The sequence below is a fragment of the Nannobrachium achirus genome, assembly GCF_963921795.1.
Source record: "Nannobrachium achirus genome assembly, chromosome: 2".
Taxonomy (NCBI): Eukaryota; Metazoa; Chordata; class Actinopteri; order Myctophiformes; family Myctophidae; genus Nannobrachium; species Nannobrachium achirus.
The window spans coordinates 74,940,106-74,962,532 of NC_137811.1; positions in this window are offsets into that span (position 1 = coordinate 74,940,106).

Consider the following 22,427-nt stretch of genomic DNA (forward strand, 5'->3'; position numbering starts at 1 on the left):
CTATAGGCTTCCAAAAATAAAATAAAAAAACTAAAGTTTACATCTGTAGCCTAGCTGTGCGATGGTCTGCTCTAGCTGATGATATTTTTAACACCTTGGTTAATTAAAATAAGAAGGCTTCCTCTAAGCTGTAATCAAAGGTACAACGGTTGGTTAGACCTCCCTTTGGTTAGACTTAGGTTTAGGCATAGTTTTACTGAGGTTAGGGTTAGGTTTAGGCATAGTTTTACTGAGGTTAGGTTTAGGGTTTAGGCATAGTTTTACTGAGGTTAGGGTTACTATGTCTTAAGGGCCTTTTATACTTCTGTACGTTTGATGGGGACAGATTTCCATTCCGACCCACCCCCACTTCGACCCCCCCTCCCCCCATTCCGACCGCGCCCCACCCCACCACTCCGACGTCCTCAGGTCTAACATTTCACTGCCAGGACGTTTTCCCATTCTATAGATAAGATACAGTAGCCCTTGCCAGCCTTTTTTGACTATTTTGCCCCATCCTTCCAGATGTTAGGACTATATGAACAAACAGTATACCCTGAAATAAAGCAATTCCTGCTTCCACCAGAAGGAAAAAAAAGCCCTGAGTTTCTAGCATGTACGGTTATTTAGTAAATAGCCTGAGAGTGCACCTCGCTCTCACCAAAAATGCTCCAATGGGACTTCGATTAAGAGATATAAGCATATTTGTAAAGTGATATAAAAGGTCAATCAAACAATTACCTTCATTTTGACCTTCAGACACACATCTCAACAAGTCATGTTCAACAAAAAGAATTAAAAAAAAAGCACTTTGGCAGTGAATGTGTATCTGGAATCTCATCAGAGACCCTGATGACACTAGACAAGAGCGCGTACCCTATGAGGTTGCCAAAGGTTTTGATTTTTCTACGGGTGAAGCTCGCAAGTATTTTGTCCTCTTCGCCAGCATTTCCAGCCTTTTCCGTATGGTTCGACTTGGTGTCGCTTCCAAGGATGACACCATCCTGCAGAGGGAAATGACAAAGATACCATAGTGATTAGAATCTGTGTTGCTACATGCTAGGCCAGGGGTCTTCAAGCTGATGGGGAGATGGAGCAGGGACCCCTACCTCGTAGGGTGGGGGTGGGGATACAACATGTGTCCCAGCGCAGCTGACGGCTAGTCATTGCATTTTTTTCTCATTTTCATTTTCTCATTTCATTTGAAAGCTGGGGATCATAGCTACAAAATGATATATTGGTTGTGGAGATTGACCCTACTTTTGAGATATTCAAGCTCTAAATAAATGTCTAACCTGCAAATGACCTGACGATCTCTAACATTAATTAAAAAAAGTCGTATTTACATGCAGAGTTAAGCTCTGGCGTTTAAGTGAAATGTAGCCTAGATATTTTGAGATGCATTTGTGGCTTTTTTCATTTTAGAAAAAAAATCATATTAGCAGTAGTGAAAAACCCTGCCTTCCGAAATGACTGCCCCTCAGTCACGCTGAGTCACATATATTGAATATTTACATATTATTTTTTTCATAATGTTTATCCCACGATTTTGTAACCCATTTTTTCACCCAGTGCCAACTGCCTAAGCTGTAGACCTGGTTTCTGCTCTCCCTCTGCCTAAGCTGTAGACCTGGTTTCTGCTCTCCCTCTGCCACGCCTGGGGCGCCCCGGCTGGCCAGGGACAGGCAGGATAGAAACCAGGACTACGGCATGTTTTTCTGAGGGTATCTACCCTAGGAGACACGGGGAGAACATGCAAACTCCACACACATGCAAACTTATTATCTTGCACCAGATCGGCAACATAGCTCTTTTAGAGAAAATACAACGTGTGGAAATAATAAACGACATGCTGTCTGGACGCAATCTTATCGTCATTAATGTCCACCCTACCATGCCTCCACCTCCCTGTCGTACCTGCGCCTCTCCTCCTTGACGTTCTGCAGCTCGCCGCGCAGCGCCTCCACCTCGCTGTTGTACATGATCCGCTGATTCTCCAGCAGCGTCTCCAGCAGCCTGGGGGAAGGAGGAAAGAACCCAGAGGGCAAACGGAGAAGGAAGAATAGAGCGGAGAAAGAAAGAAATGAATGATACAGAATGATGGGACAGAATTAAGGAGAGAGAGAGAGAAAATAATCAAATTGGCGAATTTTTTTGGAATTCACAATAAATAATTTAGTTCAGATTCATTCCTTTCCCCTGTGTAATCTTTGTAAGAATATAGGCATAGTGCTTTTTAATTTGCGATTTTCGTTCAGATGTCTCTATTAATTTGGAAATATAGATAGTTTATTATTTAATATCAAATGCTATCTAAATGCCTCCGCCATATACGTGCACCACACTTTACTACTGTTGTTCGAATGAGGGATTCATGTGAGTTGGATTGCATCTTTAGTTGGGCGAAGTTTGGGAGGCTTGTCATATTTAGATTTTGGAACACTCATGTCATGTGTTGAGTTTTTTCGTGTGGTTATTATATTGGAAATTGACTTTATATTTTTTCGTTTGCATTGAACTATGCAAACCTTCGGTTGTTTTAATTTCGTTGGAATTAGAGCCTACACTCTGCCGGCCCTCGATTGATTGATTGATTGATTGAAGACTTTATTAGAAGTTTGCATAGGAAAAGGTACAACTATACACGCACGCACACGCAAGCACACACACAACGCCCCCACCCACCCATGGGACTATAATATGGCAGTAGTAATAACAATAATAACAAAATAATGAAATTAATAATAATTATAAGAAGAATGTCATTCCTTTGTGCATTAAAATGGCTGTTGTTTCTAACGTATTACGCATGGCTTTACTTTGCTCGCTCACCCCCGAAATAACCTATAACCACGGTGGAATTGGAAGGAAATGGCATTACCAGGTACCCCGCCGACCTCGACCCCCCCGAAACCCTCTATCATCTCGGGGGGGGGGGAGTGTAGAGGCGGCGAGGTCCTCTGCTGGAGTAAGAACCTCCAGCGTAGCTGGTCCTCCTCCCGTGGCCAGCCTACAACGGCGGTTGGCGGCGACCTTTGGAGGAAATATTTTGATAATTTAATTGTAATGAATTTAATGAATGAGCCTGATAAAAAGAGCCACATGATTTAATCACCAAGAGCCATAGGCTACATATTCAGGCAACCAACGTACCTTGTTCTTCCCCGTTCTTTTTAAATCCTGGAACCTTTTGCGAACTTGTTCCAGGGATCTGGGGACGCCACCAACCGCCACAACTGCGTCCCGCACCCGCTCCCACGCCTTCTTGGTTTTGGCCAGATTTGGCCCCTTTTTGGCCGTGCCAAAAATTATAAGCTCCCGTGCCTTGACCTAAATGGAATACTTTGTTATAAGTTTGATAGGAAAAGTTAGGTCTTCAGTTGACAATTGACTAAAACGAGAAAAACACCTCATGAAAGTTTTTGGGCTGGTTTATTATATTTTAATGGGGTGGCTTTGTATTCAATTCATACCTCATGCACGAGCTTTTGCGACTCCTCGGCGGAGAACCTCACCGCTCTCCGCCGAGGTGGTGGTGATCGCTGCAGTTCCTCTGCCATGTTTGATAGATATATATATAGATATATATATATACTAGGGGTGCCATAATCGTAACACCAGTCCAGGGTGCTTCAGATTACTTTGATATTTCAAATGTAGTCTATCAATATTACTTCAGTTAATCCTAGAGCCCCTCTGCTTTGTAAAACGCTGCTCTGTACTTGAGTAATATTTCTATACACAAACTCTTCACAAAATAAAAGATTACATGCTCACAACGCATCTTATTGTGAGCTTGTAGATTGGCTATTTTTGGTGAATGTTCCCCCCAGAATAGGGATGCGGTGGTTAATTAAATGCCAATTATAAAAGTTAATTTAAATCTGTCCTAATGGAAACATATATTCTTGAAGATTCTGGACAGTAAGCCCATTTGTCATATAGAATTTAAAAAAAAAAAAAAAGTATTTGTCTACCTCCCATGTTGATTTGAGTATTAAATATCTGGTTAAGGTAGTTTTAGAACAGATAAAAAAATATGCGATTAATTTGTGATTTATCGTGATTAATTATGGACAATCATGCGATTAATCAGATTAAATATCTTAATCCATCCCCAGCTCTAGTTTTAGCATATACTTAATAAATAAATTATATCCCACAATCTTATCCAGCAAACCTTTTTCGTTGCTCCTCCACTCTTGAGACGAGACACGAGTTTCCATTGCATTTTGTGCTCAGTTGCACCGACTGCACTCTGTTATTTGAACGGAAGCCTACTACAATTAATAAATGGCTTTAATTGAAAGGTGATGCATATTGTTTTAAACTTGCTATGTAGCTTACTGTATGGGGTATCGTATCGGTTATCGGGAAATAACCAAATTAATATATCGGATTGGATCGAAATAGAAAAAACCTGCATCGGTGCATCCCTGCGTGCCTTCTAAACAAGCAATGTGACTTCTAGCCACGCCTCCGCCGATCTACAAGCCCACAACCCATTGATGATGCAATGTGGTGAGAGCTTGTAGCTTAGCTTTTTTTCCCCAGCCTGTTATAGTGTCTAAATATGCACACATATTATGTGTTTCTATACATTATTTAATATAATAATATATTATAAGATATTCGACTATTTTTGAAAATTAACAATAATGAATGAATGAAATTCAAATGGAATTGTAGAGGGAATCTGACAGGCTTACCCTTGGTTCGCTGCCCCTCCTTTTCCCCCAACAGCCCCATATGCGTCTTCATCTTCTCCACCTTCCTCTCCATTACCGCCAATTCCAACTCCATTTTCTTCAAACCCAGCTTCAACTCATCGTCCATCCCCTCCATATCTTCCAAAGACTCTTCCATCAACTTCTGCATAACGCGCTGAATCTCCTGCACCTGGGAATCGAACATCTGAAGCTGCCACTGCAATTCCTCCACAAGGTGCGCCATCTCAGTCACCCCCGGTTCTTTAATCAACTCCGCAAGCTCACGCTTCAACTCTTCTGCAGTCGGTTCAGGTAAGTGCCGAATTGCAAATCGTCTCTCATCCACCACGTGAGCACGTCTTTGGGTGATCTGAAGAAAGAAAGAAAGGGATTGATTTCTCAGACAGACTAGTAGTAGAACCATTGAAATTTCGTTCACAGGCACAGCCATGATCATTTATAATGATTCGTTCAAGTACACTGTTCAGTGGCGATTTTCTGCTGGGTCTCACACTGCCACGGCAACAACCTGATGATCATTATATATATATATATCTTCTATATATATAAAGTCCTGAGTGCAAGAAAGAGGCTTTACACCAGCAGTCTTCGATGTTTTCAGACCAGGGACCCCTCAGTTGAGGGAGAGATGAAGCAGGGATGTATATATATATATATATATATATATATATATATATATATATGTTTTTTTTCCCAGTTAAATAATGGGGCACTAAGTTTGCTAACAGGCTAATATTACTGTCCATTCACTCCCAATGATCATTGTGAAGGAGGCTGGACCCATGCGCATCTACTTTATTTCTTTCATACTGTACTTTGATTGACATTTTTTGATTGGGGCAGACTTTCATACAGTTGGCAAAGACGTTACATCACATGTTGTTCACTAAAGCAGTGCTTCTCAACCTTTTCAGGCCGTAGATAATCATTATTTGAACCAGGGGACCCTGCCCCACCACCCCCCCTGACAAGCACTAAAAGTTGAGGCATTACATTTTGTATAACAGGGTTCTATTATGAAAATAGCCATGAGCATGTAAATCTGTTATTAACAATTTCTGCCTCTAATATTTGAAAATGTTTTGTTTAATTTGTCATTTCAGAGGTTTTAAAAAGACCCCCAAAATGACTTTTTCTATTGATTACTCGCACCATGGAGACTTCAATAATATTTCAATAATTCAATAATATTTTTAGTTTTTTGTCACATTCCTAAGACAAAATATGTACTGTACAACAATAGATGTACCCCCATTGATGAATCAACGGGGGTACATTTACTATAATCACATTTTTGTATTAGGAATGCGACAAATACAAAAAGATATAAACACTAAACATTACATCGTTTGGTAATGCAATGTAGAATTCTGATGGACTGACTGGGTCTATGTGTGTGTGTGCGTGTGCGCGTGTGTGTGTGTGTGTGTATGGCGGCTTTTCCGTGCCACATGGACGTTGCTACACTCGCGCGCACGCATTCGATTTTATCTGTGTTGTACTGAACGCATGAACGTCTCCTGTCATTTTCAAATGGCTTTTGAATCAGAACGCGCAAACGTCGCCGGCACGCGTCCCTGTGTGCCTTCTCTTTTGTGCCTCACAGGGGAACGCGAGGTCGCGTAGTGTTAGGCGTTTGTGGCGAACGCATGTGTTAACGCACGCATACATCTAATGGCCATGTGGCCATCATGCGTGAGACGACACGGTCAAATGCAGCGCCGCCATGAACTGTACGCGTGATTGACTTGTTGCTCTGCTCTGGAACGCACGTGTGAGATGTGTGCCACCCATTTGATTCTCAGCGCTAAACCTGCGTGTGTGTGTGTAGACGTGTATATCAAATAAAACATCCAGACGTTCATGCGAGCATGCGTTGGTCTGTCTCCACTGTGGGCTGCATGCTCTCTGTGCTCCTTGGCTGACGTAGCAAATTTGCTTTATATAGGCCTATTTGAATTGGGATAAAATACAGACCCTCAAGGACCACCGGTGGTCCTTTGGTGAGTTGGTGGTCCTGGTGGTCCCCCCCCCCAAGGACCACCGTTGGCCAAGGACCACCGTTGGTCCTTGGGGGAAGTTCCAAGTGGTCCACAGCTAAATTATGGAGAGTTGTTAACCAAATGGATCTTTTAAATCTTTAGAGTATAAAGTGAAACCAAATAGATTTCGTTTCATTTTCTGGAAACACCCCGCCATTCCGAATATATTATTTATTATTATTTGGGCGATGATGTGATGTTGAAATGTAACTTTCAGATCAGCGCATGCATGAGTCACGGCCTTGCGCCCTGCTGGTTGGGACTAATATATTAAGTAGAAGTGTGTTGTGTTTATGGACTAAAATAACAGATGCTGGTTATTTTATTTGTTTTGCCCATTTTTATATTTGCATTTTAACCAAATGTTTTAATCCTTGACTGATTGAGACTATACATATTTCGTTAATTTATTTATATTTATTTATTTATTTATTTAACTGTTTTTGTTTTGTTTGGTGTTCCTAAGTTGAGCCCTTCGGAATGGCTGCCTTCTGGTTAAGTTGTCAGTTAAATTGCTTTATTTATTATTTGTTTAGTTCTGTTCAGTTATGTTGTGTTTAGACCTTTATTTCGTTATTTGTTTGTTTTGTTTAGTTGTTAACTTCAGCTCTGAGCAGCGGCCTGGCCTGCCGGGCTCAATTTGTCACGCACATGTCGGGCTTTGGGCTGGGTCGGGCTTGAGAAAAATAAATAAAGAAAAAAATTGGCAAGATCTGTGCTTTGCATCCCGGCCAGCAGCAGTTCCAGTGAACGGGTTTTCAGCGCTGCGGGCAGAACCATCTCCGAGCGAAGGACATCGTTGAACGATTTTCTTCATCACAATTTATAAGATCGGTGAGTACAGCCTAGCCTTTAACTGTTGGCAATATATACCCAATGGCCAACGTAGAATGTAGTCATCTTGGTCTCTTGTGATCTTATCATTTATTTATAAATGTATTTTATTTAATTTCAGCTGCTTGCTGTCTGATTGGATTATTCGCCGGTGCGGCCTCCCGGCGCGGCCTTGCGCCCAGCGCTGGATTTTTGGGACTATTAAACTGAACGAATAAGTGTTGATTCATACAAAGAAAAGTGCTGTGTTACGGACTAAAATAACAAATGCTGTTTATTTTATTTGTTTAGCCTATTTATATACTTTAATTTAACCAGGGAATGGGAATGTTTCGTTGCTTGACTGATTAAGGCTATTCATTCTAATATTTTATACACATACTTAACTTGAGATTGTTTATTTTAATTGCACAAATGTCGCACAACGCAAACGCAAAGGATTGTTCATTGTTAAATTGTCCTCGGGAGTCGGGACCTGTTTCACAATTGAATAAAGACAGTTGGAAAGGGGTATCATGTCTCTGTTCTTCACCAATATTTAAAATGTAATGAAAACAAAAGGCCGCCGCTACACGCACTCTGCAATTAAGCTTGTTTAGAAAAATGTCGGTCTTCGGGCCGGGCCGGTCTCCAATTGTCAATTATGTATCGGGCTTTGGGTTAGGGTTAGGTTACATTAGATTTCTGACCATTCTGGCCGCCTCCTCCCCTCATTGATTTAATTTCTGATCACCCCTCCCTCCATCGCACATAGTGTATTATTTGTGAGGAGTTGCTCACATTTAGATGAAAGGAAAGTGCTTCTGGAGTCACTTGTATATCATATATAGGCTATAGGCTAATATAATATAGGCCGATGTGTGGGTCTCTCGCCCTAGCTCGCGCGCGCTGCTCTCTGTGCCAAATCATGTCCAAATGGAGACGCTTTTGCGCAGCGAGTGAGCCAGCGGAGGGCAAGACGAGGGGCAGAGAGAGAGAGAGAGAGAGAGAGACGTTGTCCTCTTCGTAGATATTCATATCTTGCTAAAGTATTTTCTGTCTGGTTTATTGCTGGTAGATTTTGCGAGACTCTCCCGCCGCCGCTGGTTTTATTTTTTGATTGCCCGTTTACGAACGTTGACCGCTGATAAATAGGCTAATGCGGCGCTTGCGGGGGTCCTGCGGTTACACACAGGGAGATGGAGGAGGCATTATTATGCAGCTTGGATACATTCATGTCCCTGGACAGACGTGCACGGACGATTCCTTGTTTCGGATGACAAAGTGCAGTGCGAGCGCAAACGTATCAATTAAATATGCAAGAATGTGGCAACTTCACCCCTCCCATTCGCACGACTAAACCGAATTATATTATGAGAATGTGGCCTCACCATTTAGGCCTACTGCTAATCTGCATAGATTCTCTGCCATTCCGCCATTTTTTTTGTACCATGCATGTTCCAAGCTCCTCCATGCTCCGGTTTAGATAACTACTGTACAACGCATTTGCCCTTCGCAATAGGGCCAGGTCTGTCTGTCTGTCTGTCTGTCTGTCTGTCTGTCTGTCTGTCTGTCACGCAGCAATGCATGCATGCGCTCAGCGGAGAGGCAGCCCCTTGCCTAGTTAGTAAAGCCTGGTGTGCGAGGTTACCTAGTTAGTAGTATAGTAATAAGGGTAATAATAACCCCTCCCCCTCTCTCTCTTTCCTTTAGTTGTCTTGTTATAGGCATATAGGCATAAAACGTACGGCTAAAGTGGATCAATTGATGTTTTATAATATAATAGGCCTAATCATATCTTTTAATTACCTCCACATTTTACTTGAGTATACAGTATAAGTAAATCTACTTAGTTACTTTGCCCCACTGCGCCCAGTGAGAGCAGAGAGAGAGAGAGAGAGAGAGAGAGAGAGAGAGAGAGAGAGAGAGAGAGAGAGAGAGAGAGAGATCTCGGCAAGCGCCGAGGTCCATTTGGTTACCAACTGTCCAACTCCATCATTAATAAGCTGGGGATTGTGGACCACCTCAAGCCTCAAGGACCACTGGTGGTATTTGAAGCAGATGATCAGATCGTGCAAAACTCGGAATACCCCGAAACGCTTTGCGTGGTGTCACAGGCGAGAGAGATGAAGCAGGGATCCCCACAACCTTCATAGATTCCATATAGTTTCATTGTTTGACAGCACAATCATTTTTTTTGCGCAGCCTCCTCGCCAGCATGGTGCTTTAAAACGGCGAAATTAAACAAATATAGGCCTATTCGCTATATAAATATTTTGTTCGTGGGCCTGTGTTTCGCCGTTAATAGTTCTCCTTGGCTTTATTTATTTTTTCCTATAGGCCTACGCCAATGTAATGTGCACAGGAGTATTTTAGTTGCACAAAAAACAACCGCTCGCCCAGAACGAACCAACGGCGCAGTACAAAACCAAGGCAGGCAGGGTCCATTTGGTTTCATTTTACGCTCTCAAGAGTTAAGGGTCTATATAGTTCCGTTTGGTTACTCTCCATATTTTAACTGGAGATCACCTGCATGGAAACCCTAACCCCTCAAGGACCAACACAGCACTGGTGGTCCCCGGACCACTGGTTGAGACCCACTGCTGTAGACTCAATATACTGTAATCATATCGAACAAAAATAAATACCCTATGAATTCAATGAAATGTCGGCTTGACAAGTGTAACGCTGACACTGCATGTGTAATGGATGTGTAATGAATGGATGGATGAAATAATAAAATGTACTTTTCATCATGTCTGTTGCTAAGGTATGGCAACATGACTGGTGTCTTGCACGCACGCGAGGGCGCGCGTGCAAGACACCAGTCATGTTGCCATACCTTAGCTTTTGCTGAACTGACGCCACTGGTAAACCCCGACTCTGCAGGGTCTCCAGCGAACAAGACAGCGCTGATTTGGGACAAGCGCTAGAGCTGCAGGCAGCTCGCCCCGTGTTGCGTATCTATAGCAGATATACAAGCTCATAGCGTGGTGAATTGCGTGAGCTTGTAGCTCTGATATTTTCAACGCGCGTCACCATCGTACGACGAATAGGCTGATTTTTAACAGCACACAGCACAGAAGAAGCAGCCCGCAGCACGCTCACCCTTCGGGATTTAAACCACGCTGACAGATCATGATACAAAAAATATGATTTGTTTTAATGGTTGTAGCCTACTACTTTAACCAAATAATAATAAGAATAATAGGCTTAAATCTGATAAAATAGCCCAAAGGGAGCCACATGATAAAATAGCCTATATAAGGGAGACATTTTCCCAGCCGGTCACAGTGTCCGGTGCCGGTGGACTTTATAATTACCGGCCAATTAAACATTTTAACGGTCAATGGCACAACGTATGCTTCGCCAATATCTTTATATATACAGACAGACAGACAGACATAGAGAGAGGGGGGGGGGGGGGGGGAGAGAGAGAGAGAGAGAGAGAGAGAGAGAGAGAGAGAGAGAGAGAGAGAGAGAGAGGTAATGTTCATGAATCATGGAGACTTGTAGAGGATTGATTGAATAGCCATTAGACACCTGGCACCCCCTCAAGAACCTCTGGGGGGCCCCGGACCACTGGTTGAAATCCACTGTCAGTAAGAAAGTAATGACGTGCTGCCGTGCATATCACCGAAAAAAAAAGAAAAAAAGAAAAAGTAGGCCTATACCTCTGCCCTCATGAAAGTCAGGCAAGACTGACGTTAACCTTTATTTTATTTAGAACATAAGATGAAACCAAATGGACCCTTGTGTTCATGAATGAGTTAGAGCTTAAAATGAATAGGCTACAATGAAACCATAAGAATCACTGTACATTTACAGACATTTTTTATTTTTTTATTTTTTTACAAGACGCGTCACGCGTACCTCCGTGGCTGCATGGCATCGTGACGGTGGGACTACACCAAGCCGTTTCGCGCGCGTCAGTGCGTATGCGTGCGTATGCGGGGCGCGCGCGCGTATGCGCGTTTTGGATAGATCCAATATATATCAATTCAGCCGGCTACACCAGGCGTACGGATAGCGCGAACCACGGATACGCATTCCCTAGAAATAGGATCGGTTCTATTTTTTAAGCACGCCTATGCGTTTTGTACATAGACTATCTGGTCTTCCTCACATATACTCCCTCCTTGGTGTAGCCTGGAGCGTTTACGCATACGCGAGCCTCTTCACGGACAGTACGCGCGTATGTGCACATTTTTTGGTGTAGTCCCACCGTTACAGGACACGGGACGCGTACCATCGCAGAGCAATCGTGTGCACCACGAGTGCCACTGGAGCAGAACTAACGCATGCATGCACGCACACATATGTAAACAAAAAGCCATGCTGCACCCGTGCGTCGCTGCGCTGAAGAGGCACGGAAAAGCCGCCATAGTGTGTGCGTGCGTGCGTGCGTGCGTGCGTGTGCGTGTGCGTGTGCGTGCGTGCGTGTGTGTCCTGACCGATGGCACAATATAACTCCGGATACTCTATTCTGATGGGATCATCCGGGTCTGAATGATCTGTCTGAAGTTTGAACAGCATGGATTCTTCGTCCCCCAAGAATGGCACCCAGGTGGACATCTGCCATGTGTAAACCATAGAGTTATAAGAAGAATAGAGGACGGACAGCCCCGCCCCCAGCCATTCACTTCAATGCAAGTACTTAGTGGCGTTTTGAAGCATGCTGAATCCAGGTGCATTCTGGGGGAAATTGGCACATACCTATGTGCCAAAATGATTGACGTTGAGACGTAAGGACGTCACGAACGACGTCAACGTCCATTGAACCCTATTGTAGACCCCAGCGGCGCGCTCTTATGCTCGTGCATGTACCGGTATGTTTCACCCCACCTGAAGTTCCAGCTTTTGCCAGTAGGGCGGCCGCTTGTTTACAAGCCGTTCTGGGGGCTTGGTGTAAACCTATCCCACCATCTTGCCTGATGTATTGACTTGACATACGCGCGCGCACACACACACACACACACACACACACACACACACACACACACACACACACACACACACACACACACACACACACACACACACACACACACTTACTAAGAAGCTAAGAAGCTGGAGTAGTTCACCCCCAAAATGACTTTTTTTTCTATTGATTACTCACGCCATGGAGACTTGAGTTCAATAATACTTTTTAGTATTTCTTTGTCGCATTCCTAAGACAGAAATGTCCAAATGCATTTGGGTCCCCATCCGGAATCAATGGGGGTAAATGTATTATAATCTCATAGAATGCGACAAAAACATTTTTATTTTATTGAATTCAAGTCTCTATGGGGTGAGTAATCGATAGAAACAAAGGCATTTTGGGGGTGAACTACTCCTTTAATTAAACAAGCCCACACCTAAGGATCTGTGCACACTGTGTGCAAACCTGAGACATTGGGACTGCATTTGACTCTTGGACTTCATCTGACCTTGCAGTTCCTGTGTCTTTTATTTTGTAGTAAATTTCTTCTGCTTCCTGTCTGCCCTTGTAGCTGTCTTGTCTCTCCACTCTAATTATTGTTAACCCCTGTCACCTGTGTCCTGTTTGGCCCAGCCAATCCCAGTGTTGATTGTACTTTGTTCACCTGCATCTAGTTAAGTCCCTGTCTATATAAACCCACTGTTGCCTCCTCCTGCTCTTTCATTCCACAAATGCTGTCTCTGTCAGTGTGCCTACTTGTTTGAGGAGCCTTAGATTTATTTTCAGTTCAACTTCTCTGCCTGCCACAACCTACATCTAACATTACACTCTGTACTTCAATAGTCGATTGAAGTCGATACCTTCATTCTGAAGAAGGCCAGCAGGCCAAAATGACAATTATCAAAACAGATCACTGCTTAAGGAGCCAGAGTTCATTGAAATCCTAGATAACTTTATGCGCCCTTGAGACAAATCTGTGTGTGTGCGCGTGCGTGTGCGTGCGTGCACTGTTCAATGATGGCCATGCCAATGTCGATCCAATGTCATCTGCATGGCAAACTGACTGGTGCAAATGTTGCCTCTGTCAAAAGGAGACAAAGGAAGATCTTAAATCACCACCAACACGTTACACATCTAAAGATAATGGCTATGCCATGATTGCCACCAGTCTTCCTCTTTTTCATGCCATTAATGAACTCCCAATTGTTCTTAATCCAGTCAGATTAGATGAGGGTAGTGGCATAGAGGAAACATAGAAGGAACAAGGCAAAGTACCACCAGAGCTGCCGTCTTCTTGTAACAACCTCCAACTGGATTCACTTACCATACACTTTACTATAAAGGAAAATAAAATACCCCCAAAAAATCTGCTTTATCAGTAGCATGTGAGGGGTCAGACTAGGGGGTTTTAATGATTCTGAATCCATTGCAAGCATTTGTTTTGCATGAAAAAACATTACTTGGGCTAAAAACAGCACCAACGAAACTGAAAAGTGATGACTCATCAGTAAACCATAGTTTGGGCCCGCAACGTTTTTAGCCCAAGGAATGATTTGCAAAACAAATGCTTGCATTGGATTCAGAATAATTTGACCCATAACATGCTACTTAAAGCAGATTCTTTGGGGATATTTCTTTTCCTTTATAGTATAGTGTATAGTAAGTGAATGAGACACAAACTTTCAGAAGCTGTCAAAAATTCCCCTACAGATTTTGCAAATGGAATCATCGATTTTCTGATTTGTTATACTCTTAAGTTTACAAAAATATAGCTTTCAAAATCCCCTGACAATTTGAACAAACCTTTCATGTTTGGACATATCGTAAAGGACTACGAAGTCTTTACGTTGTTGGTTAAGATTTTGTCCCAAATTCCATGCTGTATTGATGTGGTACCATAGGAGAAATAAAAGGGCAACAACGTTAATCAAAATAACAATTCTTCTACATTCTCTATTTTTTGTAGACTGTTCTATGGAGAGGAAGAATGTATTATTGATCTTAGTGAGATGAAAGAGTCATTTGGAATGATACATTTATTAGCAGCAAACAGTTTCCTTACAGGCCTCGATGGCGTCAACACAATAAAATTATTCAAACACATGAAATATAAATAAAAAACGCAAACAAAATTTTGCGAATTGACTCTTAAAAAACAAACAAACAAACAAAAAAAGAAAGCCTTTTGGTCATTTTATCGTCTAATCAGGCTTTTATGAAACCCTGGACATAGTTTAATTTGCTTGATTCAGTATTTAGATGTTTGATGTAAATGTTACCAGGCCCTCCTCCTCCAGGGCTTCTACCATACACACCCATTGCAACTTAAAACTCCATTTTAACCATGATAGATTCATTAAAACACCCTTTATTTTTTTCTGGAGAGTCATAATACCCTCCTAATACGTGAGCTGGCCGTGTTTTTCTTTTTCTTCTTTTTTTTTTCATGTATTTATAATAATTCTTTGGGAAAATCGAAAAATGTAATACAATAAAAAAAGTATTAAAAATAAATGAAAAATGTTCGTAAAAACACGGCCTGCTCACATTTTAGGAGGGTCTTAAGAAATCACCAGAAAAAAATAATGTGTGTTTTTAATGAATCTATCATGGTTAAAATGGAGTTTAAAGTTACAATGGGTGTGTATGGGTATCAAAATTCTAAATTAAAAACTGTCCAGGGTGTTCATAAAAGCCCGATTAGACAATACAATTACCAAAAGTTTATTTTGAAAGAGAAATATCTCTTTAAAGAAACATGCACTATTCCATCCAATTCTGATGTAAATGGTGGTTGAATTAAGCAAAAACAAGCACCACGAAACGAAAACAAAAAGTTACAGAAATAAGGAAACGAAAATACAACAACTTAACCACAAACGCTACCTTTTCGATGGGTGCAAAGGAAAACAAAACACAACATAAACACCAAAATAAAAAAAAGGGGGGGGGGGGGGGGGGACCAGCGGGGAAACTAGTGGGGTTAGCTAGCTCGACAAAAGGGGGGACCAGCGGGGAAACTAGTGGAGTTAAGGAGTAGATGAACAATAATTCACTTAAACTTAATCAAGAAAAAACTGAAATTCTCATCATTGGCACAGATCTAACACTAGGAAAAGGGACCACATCTCCCCTGTACTTGCATCTTTGCACTGGCTCCCAGTTAAGTTTAGGATCGATTTTAAAGTTCTTTTACTTGTTTTTAAAGCCTTAATGGGCTTAGCACCTTCTTACTTGAAAGACTCTTTAGAGAGATATCTCCCAGCCCGCCCCCTTAGGTCACTTGGTGCTGGACTTTTGACGGAGCCATCAATAAATGGTAAGAAATATGGCGAGGCTGCCTTTGGTAGCTATGGACCAAAGATCTGGAACCAACTCCCACAACAAATTAGACTGACAACCTCAATTGAGGACTTTAAGAGGCAGCTAAAAACCCACTTTTATAACCTTGCTTTTAACTGATCTAATTTTTAACTACCACATTTTTCTGCATTGTTTCTCTTTTAACTTCTTACAATGTCTTAAAATGTTTATTTTCTTGTTTGCTTTGTTTGCTTTATTTGCTTTGTTTTTAAACCTGAATGTAAAGCACTTTGAAATGCATTTATGTCTGAAACGTGCTATATAAATAAAGATTATTATTATTATTATTATTAGTTGACCCCCAAAATGACTTTTTTTCTATTGATTACTCCATGGAGAGTAGAGTTCAATTCTTCTTGGCCTCCTCCTTCTTCAGGTCCTCCAGCTTTTGTTTGTTGAGATCAGGGGCGTCAATTGGGTATGGCAGGGGTATGCAGCTGCCATACCCTGGGTCCAGGGGGGTCCAGGGGTATGCAGCTGCCATACCCTGGGTCCAGGGGGAACATGAAAGTTACTTTTAAATATAAATCCATGAATGTCTCTTTGTCTATGTGCTCTGGTTATTATCTTGTTAAATAACAGTAAAATAACTACAAATGCAAAATTGTACAAAATGGTCACTTTAACAAGGTATTATAATTATAATCTCCACGCTTAAAATTATTCTCCCCATCTTGACAGAATGGTATATTGGTCAGCTGCACAGGTGCAAGGCATTTTTTATTGTTAATTGTGGCACGTTTACTAAACATGCCAAGTTAAGCTGCACTTGAACAACCATTCCAGGCTGCCATATCCAGCCCAAGAAACCATAGAAACCTGTGTAAAAAACTGACAAAACCTTTTTTTTTTCAGACATTGTGAAAATAGCCGATATACATGCTCACAGTGCCTCACAGCGCGAGGCGTTGTGAGCATGTAGATCTGCTATTTTCACAATAGAACCGTGTTATACAAAATGTAATGCCTCTTTTCCATGAGGACTCCCATCTTTGCCATACCCTAGCTTTTGCTGAACTGATGCCACTGGTTGAGATCGCCAATCACCTGCTTGAGGTAATCCTCAGAAACGCGCTCCATTTCCTGCGAACCTGCAATTTTCCCAGCCTGTGGTCAAAGTGCTTCAGTTAGTCTGTGGCTTTCATTTATTCATACGTTAATTTGGGATGGACAGCGCATATTAATGAACACCACACATACTATGCTGTGTAAATACACAGGATTTGGCAAGAATGTTAGTTTACATCTGTAGTGTAGTCCCCTATAAACTAAAAAGTTACAAACACAATACATACCAAGTCATATTGTTTGGGGATTTGGACTCCATATTTGTTGATCCCCATGATCTCATATGGTGGGCCGCTATGCTCATCCTTAGCCGCACCAGTGAGGGCCAACATGAGGGCTTGTGTAACCACGTCTGTGGCCTGCTCCTCCTTGGAGTGTTAGAGGACAAAAAACTAAATAAAAGACAAAAAAGGGGGGGGGGGGGTTAGGGGGGGCAGAAGGGGGAAAAACTAAAACAAAACTAAACTAAAAGAAAAAGCGAATTCTCCTTGCCTGGGAGGTGGAGCAGCCCAGGGATGTGCTCCACACGACATTGTCCGGGTCCCTCGGCTGCCCGTGGAAGAGCTCTTCCAGGGCCAGCTCCAGCTGGAAGCCTCCAGCGCGTATGTACGTACCATTTCAAGGTGCCAAAGAGTTGTAGTTCTTCATATATTTCTGGAACACCAGGATTATCCTTGCTGAGACCACCAGGTTTCTGCATAGTGAGAAGGCGAGTATCTGCACCGAATACAGTGCCGTCCTGCAGAGGGAAATGTCAAATATACCATAGGCCGTTGGAATGCAGCAGCTGCTCCAACCGTTGGGCCATATTCTCCCCAAGCAGCCTGCACAGCCAGCTCAGCCCCTCGCCGTGACGGTTGTTCCTCATGGGGAGGATGAGGGGTACTTCCGCCACCAGTTGCTGCAGGCGCCCCACATCCAGCAGGGAAGTGGGGGTTAGGCTGGAGGGGATGTCACCTCGCGAGAAGCGCAACACCCCCATCCAGCCTGGCGCAAAGCTGCACCCCCATCTTCCCTGCCATGTCCGAGAAATGGGCGGTGTACTTTCGAGCGCGCGCATACTGGCTCTTCCCCACCTCACTGTGGACGAGGCCCGTGCCACACACAACCGCCATCACCGGGTGTTTAAAAACGGCGACTGATGGAGGTGTGGCCCGTCTGTGTACAGTTGCACAAACGTCAACTGTGCCACACCTCCATCAGCTGGCGGAAACACGGCGGTGAGGCGGTGGTTCCAGTCCGGCGCAGTGTTGTGGGACACGTTGCTTTGATAATTGGCAGCCTCGTGCAGGGCATAGGTGGTGAACACCCTGCCGAGACCGCCAATTATCCTGTGAAGTCCAAAGCGGGATGTCCCTGGGCTGGCTTGTTTTGACGTCCCCAGGTCAGGGGTCGGGTCATCAGTGACTTCACCAATCCTCATATGCTGAGGGCAAGAATACAAAAGACAATCAGACAATCAACAGTCAGATAGACAGACAGACGCACACAGACAGACAGACACACACAGACAGACAGACAGACAGACAGACAGACAGACAGACAGACAGACAGACAGACACAGACAGACAGACGCACACAGACAGAACGACAGACGCACACAGACAGACAGACGCACACAGACAGACAGACAGACAGACAGACAGACACACACACACAGACAGACAGACAGACAGACAGACAGACAGACAGACACCCAGACAGACATCTACTCTGTTCTTCTCAACAAGCGTAGTAGTGGTGAAGCAGGGACCTCCTGATCATTATGTTGTTTTTAAAGCTACAGCTGGACAATCCACCCGTAGCGAGGCAAGGACTTATTTTATTTTGGCCCAAGGGGCTCTTTAGCTTAGTTTCTTGAAGTGCCTAGTCGGATTTTTTTGTATGTTTCGCGTGCATTAAAAAAGTGCCTTTTTAAATTATTTTTAGTTATTTTCAGTTGTTTGAACCAAAACTGTTGGGAGACAGGTTTTCCTCCAATCAGGATAGAGTGGGGCCTCCTTCCTCCAATCATGGTGGAGTGGAGGCGGGCCTTACGCGCACCAAGGCCTGCCCCCACTTGATCATGATTGGAGGAAGAGCCCGTCTGTCACCTACATGAAAAGTGGAACTTAAAGGAGTAGTTTACCCCCAAAATGAAACTAGACCAGGTCCCCTGGTTGTGCCAGACCCGCAATGAAAACTGGTATGGCACGGAACTAACACATGAACACACAGGATTTTATAGTTTCAGCAACAAAGCGTAGTGAGCTTGTAGATCGGCTGTTTTCTGTCTGTCGGTCGGTCCCTCTTTTCCTCACTGTGCCTGTGTTTGCCTCTGACTGCTCATCTGCCCCTCAACAAAGCGTAGTGAGCTTGTAGATCGGCTGTTTTCTGTCTGTCTGTCGGTCGGTCCCTCTTTTCCTCACTGTGCCTGTGTTTGCCTCTGACTGCTCATCTGCCCCTCCCTTCCCTTGCTCGGCTGATTGCCTTGAGTGCCGTCACCTGTACGGGACCAGCTGAGTTGAGTTGGCTGACGAGGCAAACACAGGCACAGTGAGGAAAAGAGGGACCGACAGACCGACAGACAGACAGACCGACAAAGGCTTTTCTAGGCCGACCCTCTGGGTCTGGCAAAAAGTTCTATTGATAACTCATGCCATGGAGACTTGAGTTCAGTAATATTTTAGTTTTTTTCTCGCAAGACAAGACAATAACTTGATTTCAATAAATCTACCACTATTGCGCGTGCATGTGCGTGTGTACTGACCCTGGCAGATGTAGGGCTGTTTGGCTGTCTGGGTGGTTGTCACGGTTGGTTCCTTATCAGTATCCAGATCAATTTTAGCCAAACAGAAGTCTCCTCCGTCCAGGTCCAATCCTCCGATGATGGTTGCCAATGACAAACCTGGTGTCTGTCTGCACACACACACACACACACACACACACACACACACACACACACACACACACACATACACACACACACACACACACACACACACACACACACACACACACAGTAGTACTTTATTTTGATGTGTTTTTCATACATTAACGGTCTACTGCAGTGATATTCAAACTCTGGACACTTCCGGCAGAACTCCAACAAGCTTTAAACTGAGCATATTGGACCTTCCGTTTCAGAGATAATGGCCTTAGTGTGATTTAGGGCCAAGTGTGTAGGAGCAGTGTCCAAAAATGTGTTTTGCAATGGTGGCGCTAGAAGAGGGTGATGTGAGAATCGATGGGTGTGTGTGCAAAATTTGGCATGGATCGGGGCAACAGTTGCAGAGATATGAGCAGGGCAAAAGTGTGACAGACGGATAGACTGACAGCTGGTCGAGGTTTTGATAGTAACTGTGACCTGACAGTAGCAACTAGTGAATTACAATAGTAGCTCTATTTAACATAGAATGTCATACAGCGGCTTACCCTAACATTTCCAGATAGAATTGCTTTCCCAGGTCACGGATGCTCAAGTGGCTTGGGTCACTTTGATGATTATCTTCATGATCATGTCCCCGCACAGAACTTGTCCTGCAAAAGCATAACTACACACACACACACACACACACACACACACACACACACACACACACACACACACACACACACACGCACACGCACATGCTTTCACACCAAGGAGACGTCACAAAGGAACGACGATGAGGTGGTATGTATGGTTTTTATTGAGAGTTTGCCTCAGATTAACTCTTACAGCCAAAGCTAGGCTAATCGTCTTGTCTGTTCCCCACCGGCAAAATCACTTTTTCCATCCACTGTGTTTAACCCTATAGAACCTGACCCATGAAGGACTAGTCAGAAAATTCCAATTCTTTGAATTTGAACACTTTATTAGGCCCCAAAACAAAATCCCAGGTCACCCAAAGACATGCTGAGGTGGGGGATGATTTGCAATTTGCAATTCGGCACTTTCCTGAAACGACTGCAGGAGAGATTGAGCCTGAGCTTGAGGAGTTGATTAAAGAACCGGGGGTGACTGAGATGGCGCACCTTGTGGAGGAATTGCAGTGGCAGCTTCAGATGTTCGATTCCCAGGTGCAGGAGATGCAGCGCCGTATGCAGAAGTTGATGGAAGAGTCTTTGGAAGATGTGGAGGGGAGGGACGATGTGTTCAAGTTGAAGCTGGGTTTGAAGAAAATGGAGTTGGAGTTGGCGGTGTTTGGGCGTCGTGCACCACCCACGTGCGTTCCCAGGAAACGTCCTGCCTTCGACCTTTCGTCCGGAAGCTGATTCCGGGTCCCTCGGCTGCCCGTGGAAGAGCTCTTCCAGGGCCAGCTCCAGCTGGAAAGCCTCCGCGCTGGCCGTTGGAATGCAGCAGCTGCTCCAACCGTTGGGCCATATTCTCCCCAAGCAGCCTGCACAGCCAGCTCAGCCCCTCGCCGTGACGGTTGTTCCTCATGGGGAGGATGAGGGGTACTTCCGCCACCAGTTGCTGGAGGCGCCCCACATCCAGCAGGGAAGTGGGGGTTAGGCTGGAGGGGATGTCACCTTGCGAGAAGCGCAACACCCCCTCCAGCCTGGCGCAAAGCTGCACCCCCATCTTCCCTGCCATGTCCGAGAAATGGGCGGTGTACTTTCGAGCGCGCGCATACTGGCTCTTCCCCACCTCACTGTGGACGAGGCCCGTGCCACACACAACCGCCATCACCGGGTGTTTAAAAACGGCGACGGATGGAGGTGTGGCCCGTCTGTGTACAGTTGCACAAACGTCAACTGTGCCACACCTCCATCAGCTGGCGGTTCCAGTCCGGCGCAGTGTTGTGGGACAGGTTGCTTTGATAATTGGCAGCCTCGTGCAGGGCATAGGTGGTGAACACCCTGCCGAGACCGCCAATTATCCTGTGAAGTCCAAAGCGGGATGTCCCTGGGCTGGCTTGTTTTGACGTCCCCAGGTCAGGGGTCGGGTCATCAGTGACTTCACCAATCCTCATATGCTGAGGGCAAGAATACAAAAGACAATCAGACAATCAACAGTCAGATAGACAGACAGACGCACACAGACAGACAGACACACACAGACAGACAGACAGACAGACAGACAGACAGACAGACAGACAGACACAGACAGACAGACGCACACAGACAGAACGACAGACGCACACAGACAGACAGACGCACACAGACAGACAGACAGACAGACACACACACACACACAGACAGACAGACAGACAGACAGACAGACAGACACCCAGACAGACATCTACTCTGTTCTTCTCAACAAGCGTAGTAGTGGTGAAGCAGGGACCTCCTGATCATTATGTTGTTTTTAAAGCTACAGCTGGACAATCCACCCGTAGCGAGGCAAGGACTTATTTTATTTTGGCCCAAGGGGCTCTTTAGCTTAGTTTCTTGAAGTGCCTAGTCGGATTTTTTTGTATGTTTCGCGTGCATTAAAAAAGTGCCTTTTTAAATTATTTTTAGTTATTTTCAGTTGTTTGAACCAAAACTGTTGGGAGACAGGTTTTCCTCCAATCAGGATAGAGTGGGGCCTCCTTCCTCCAA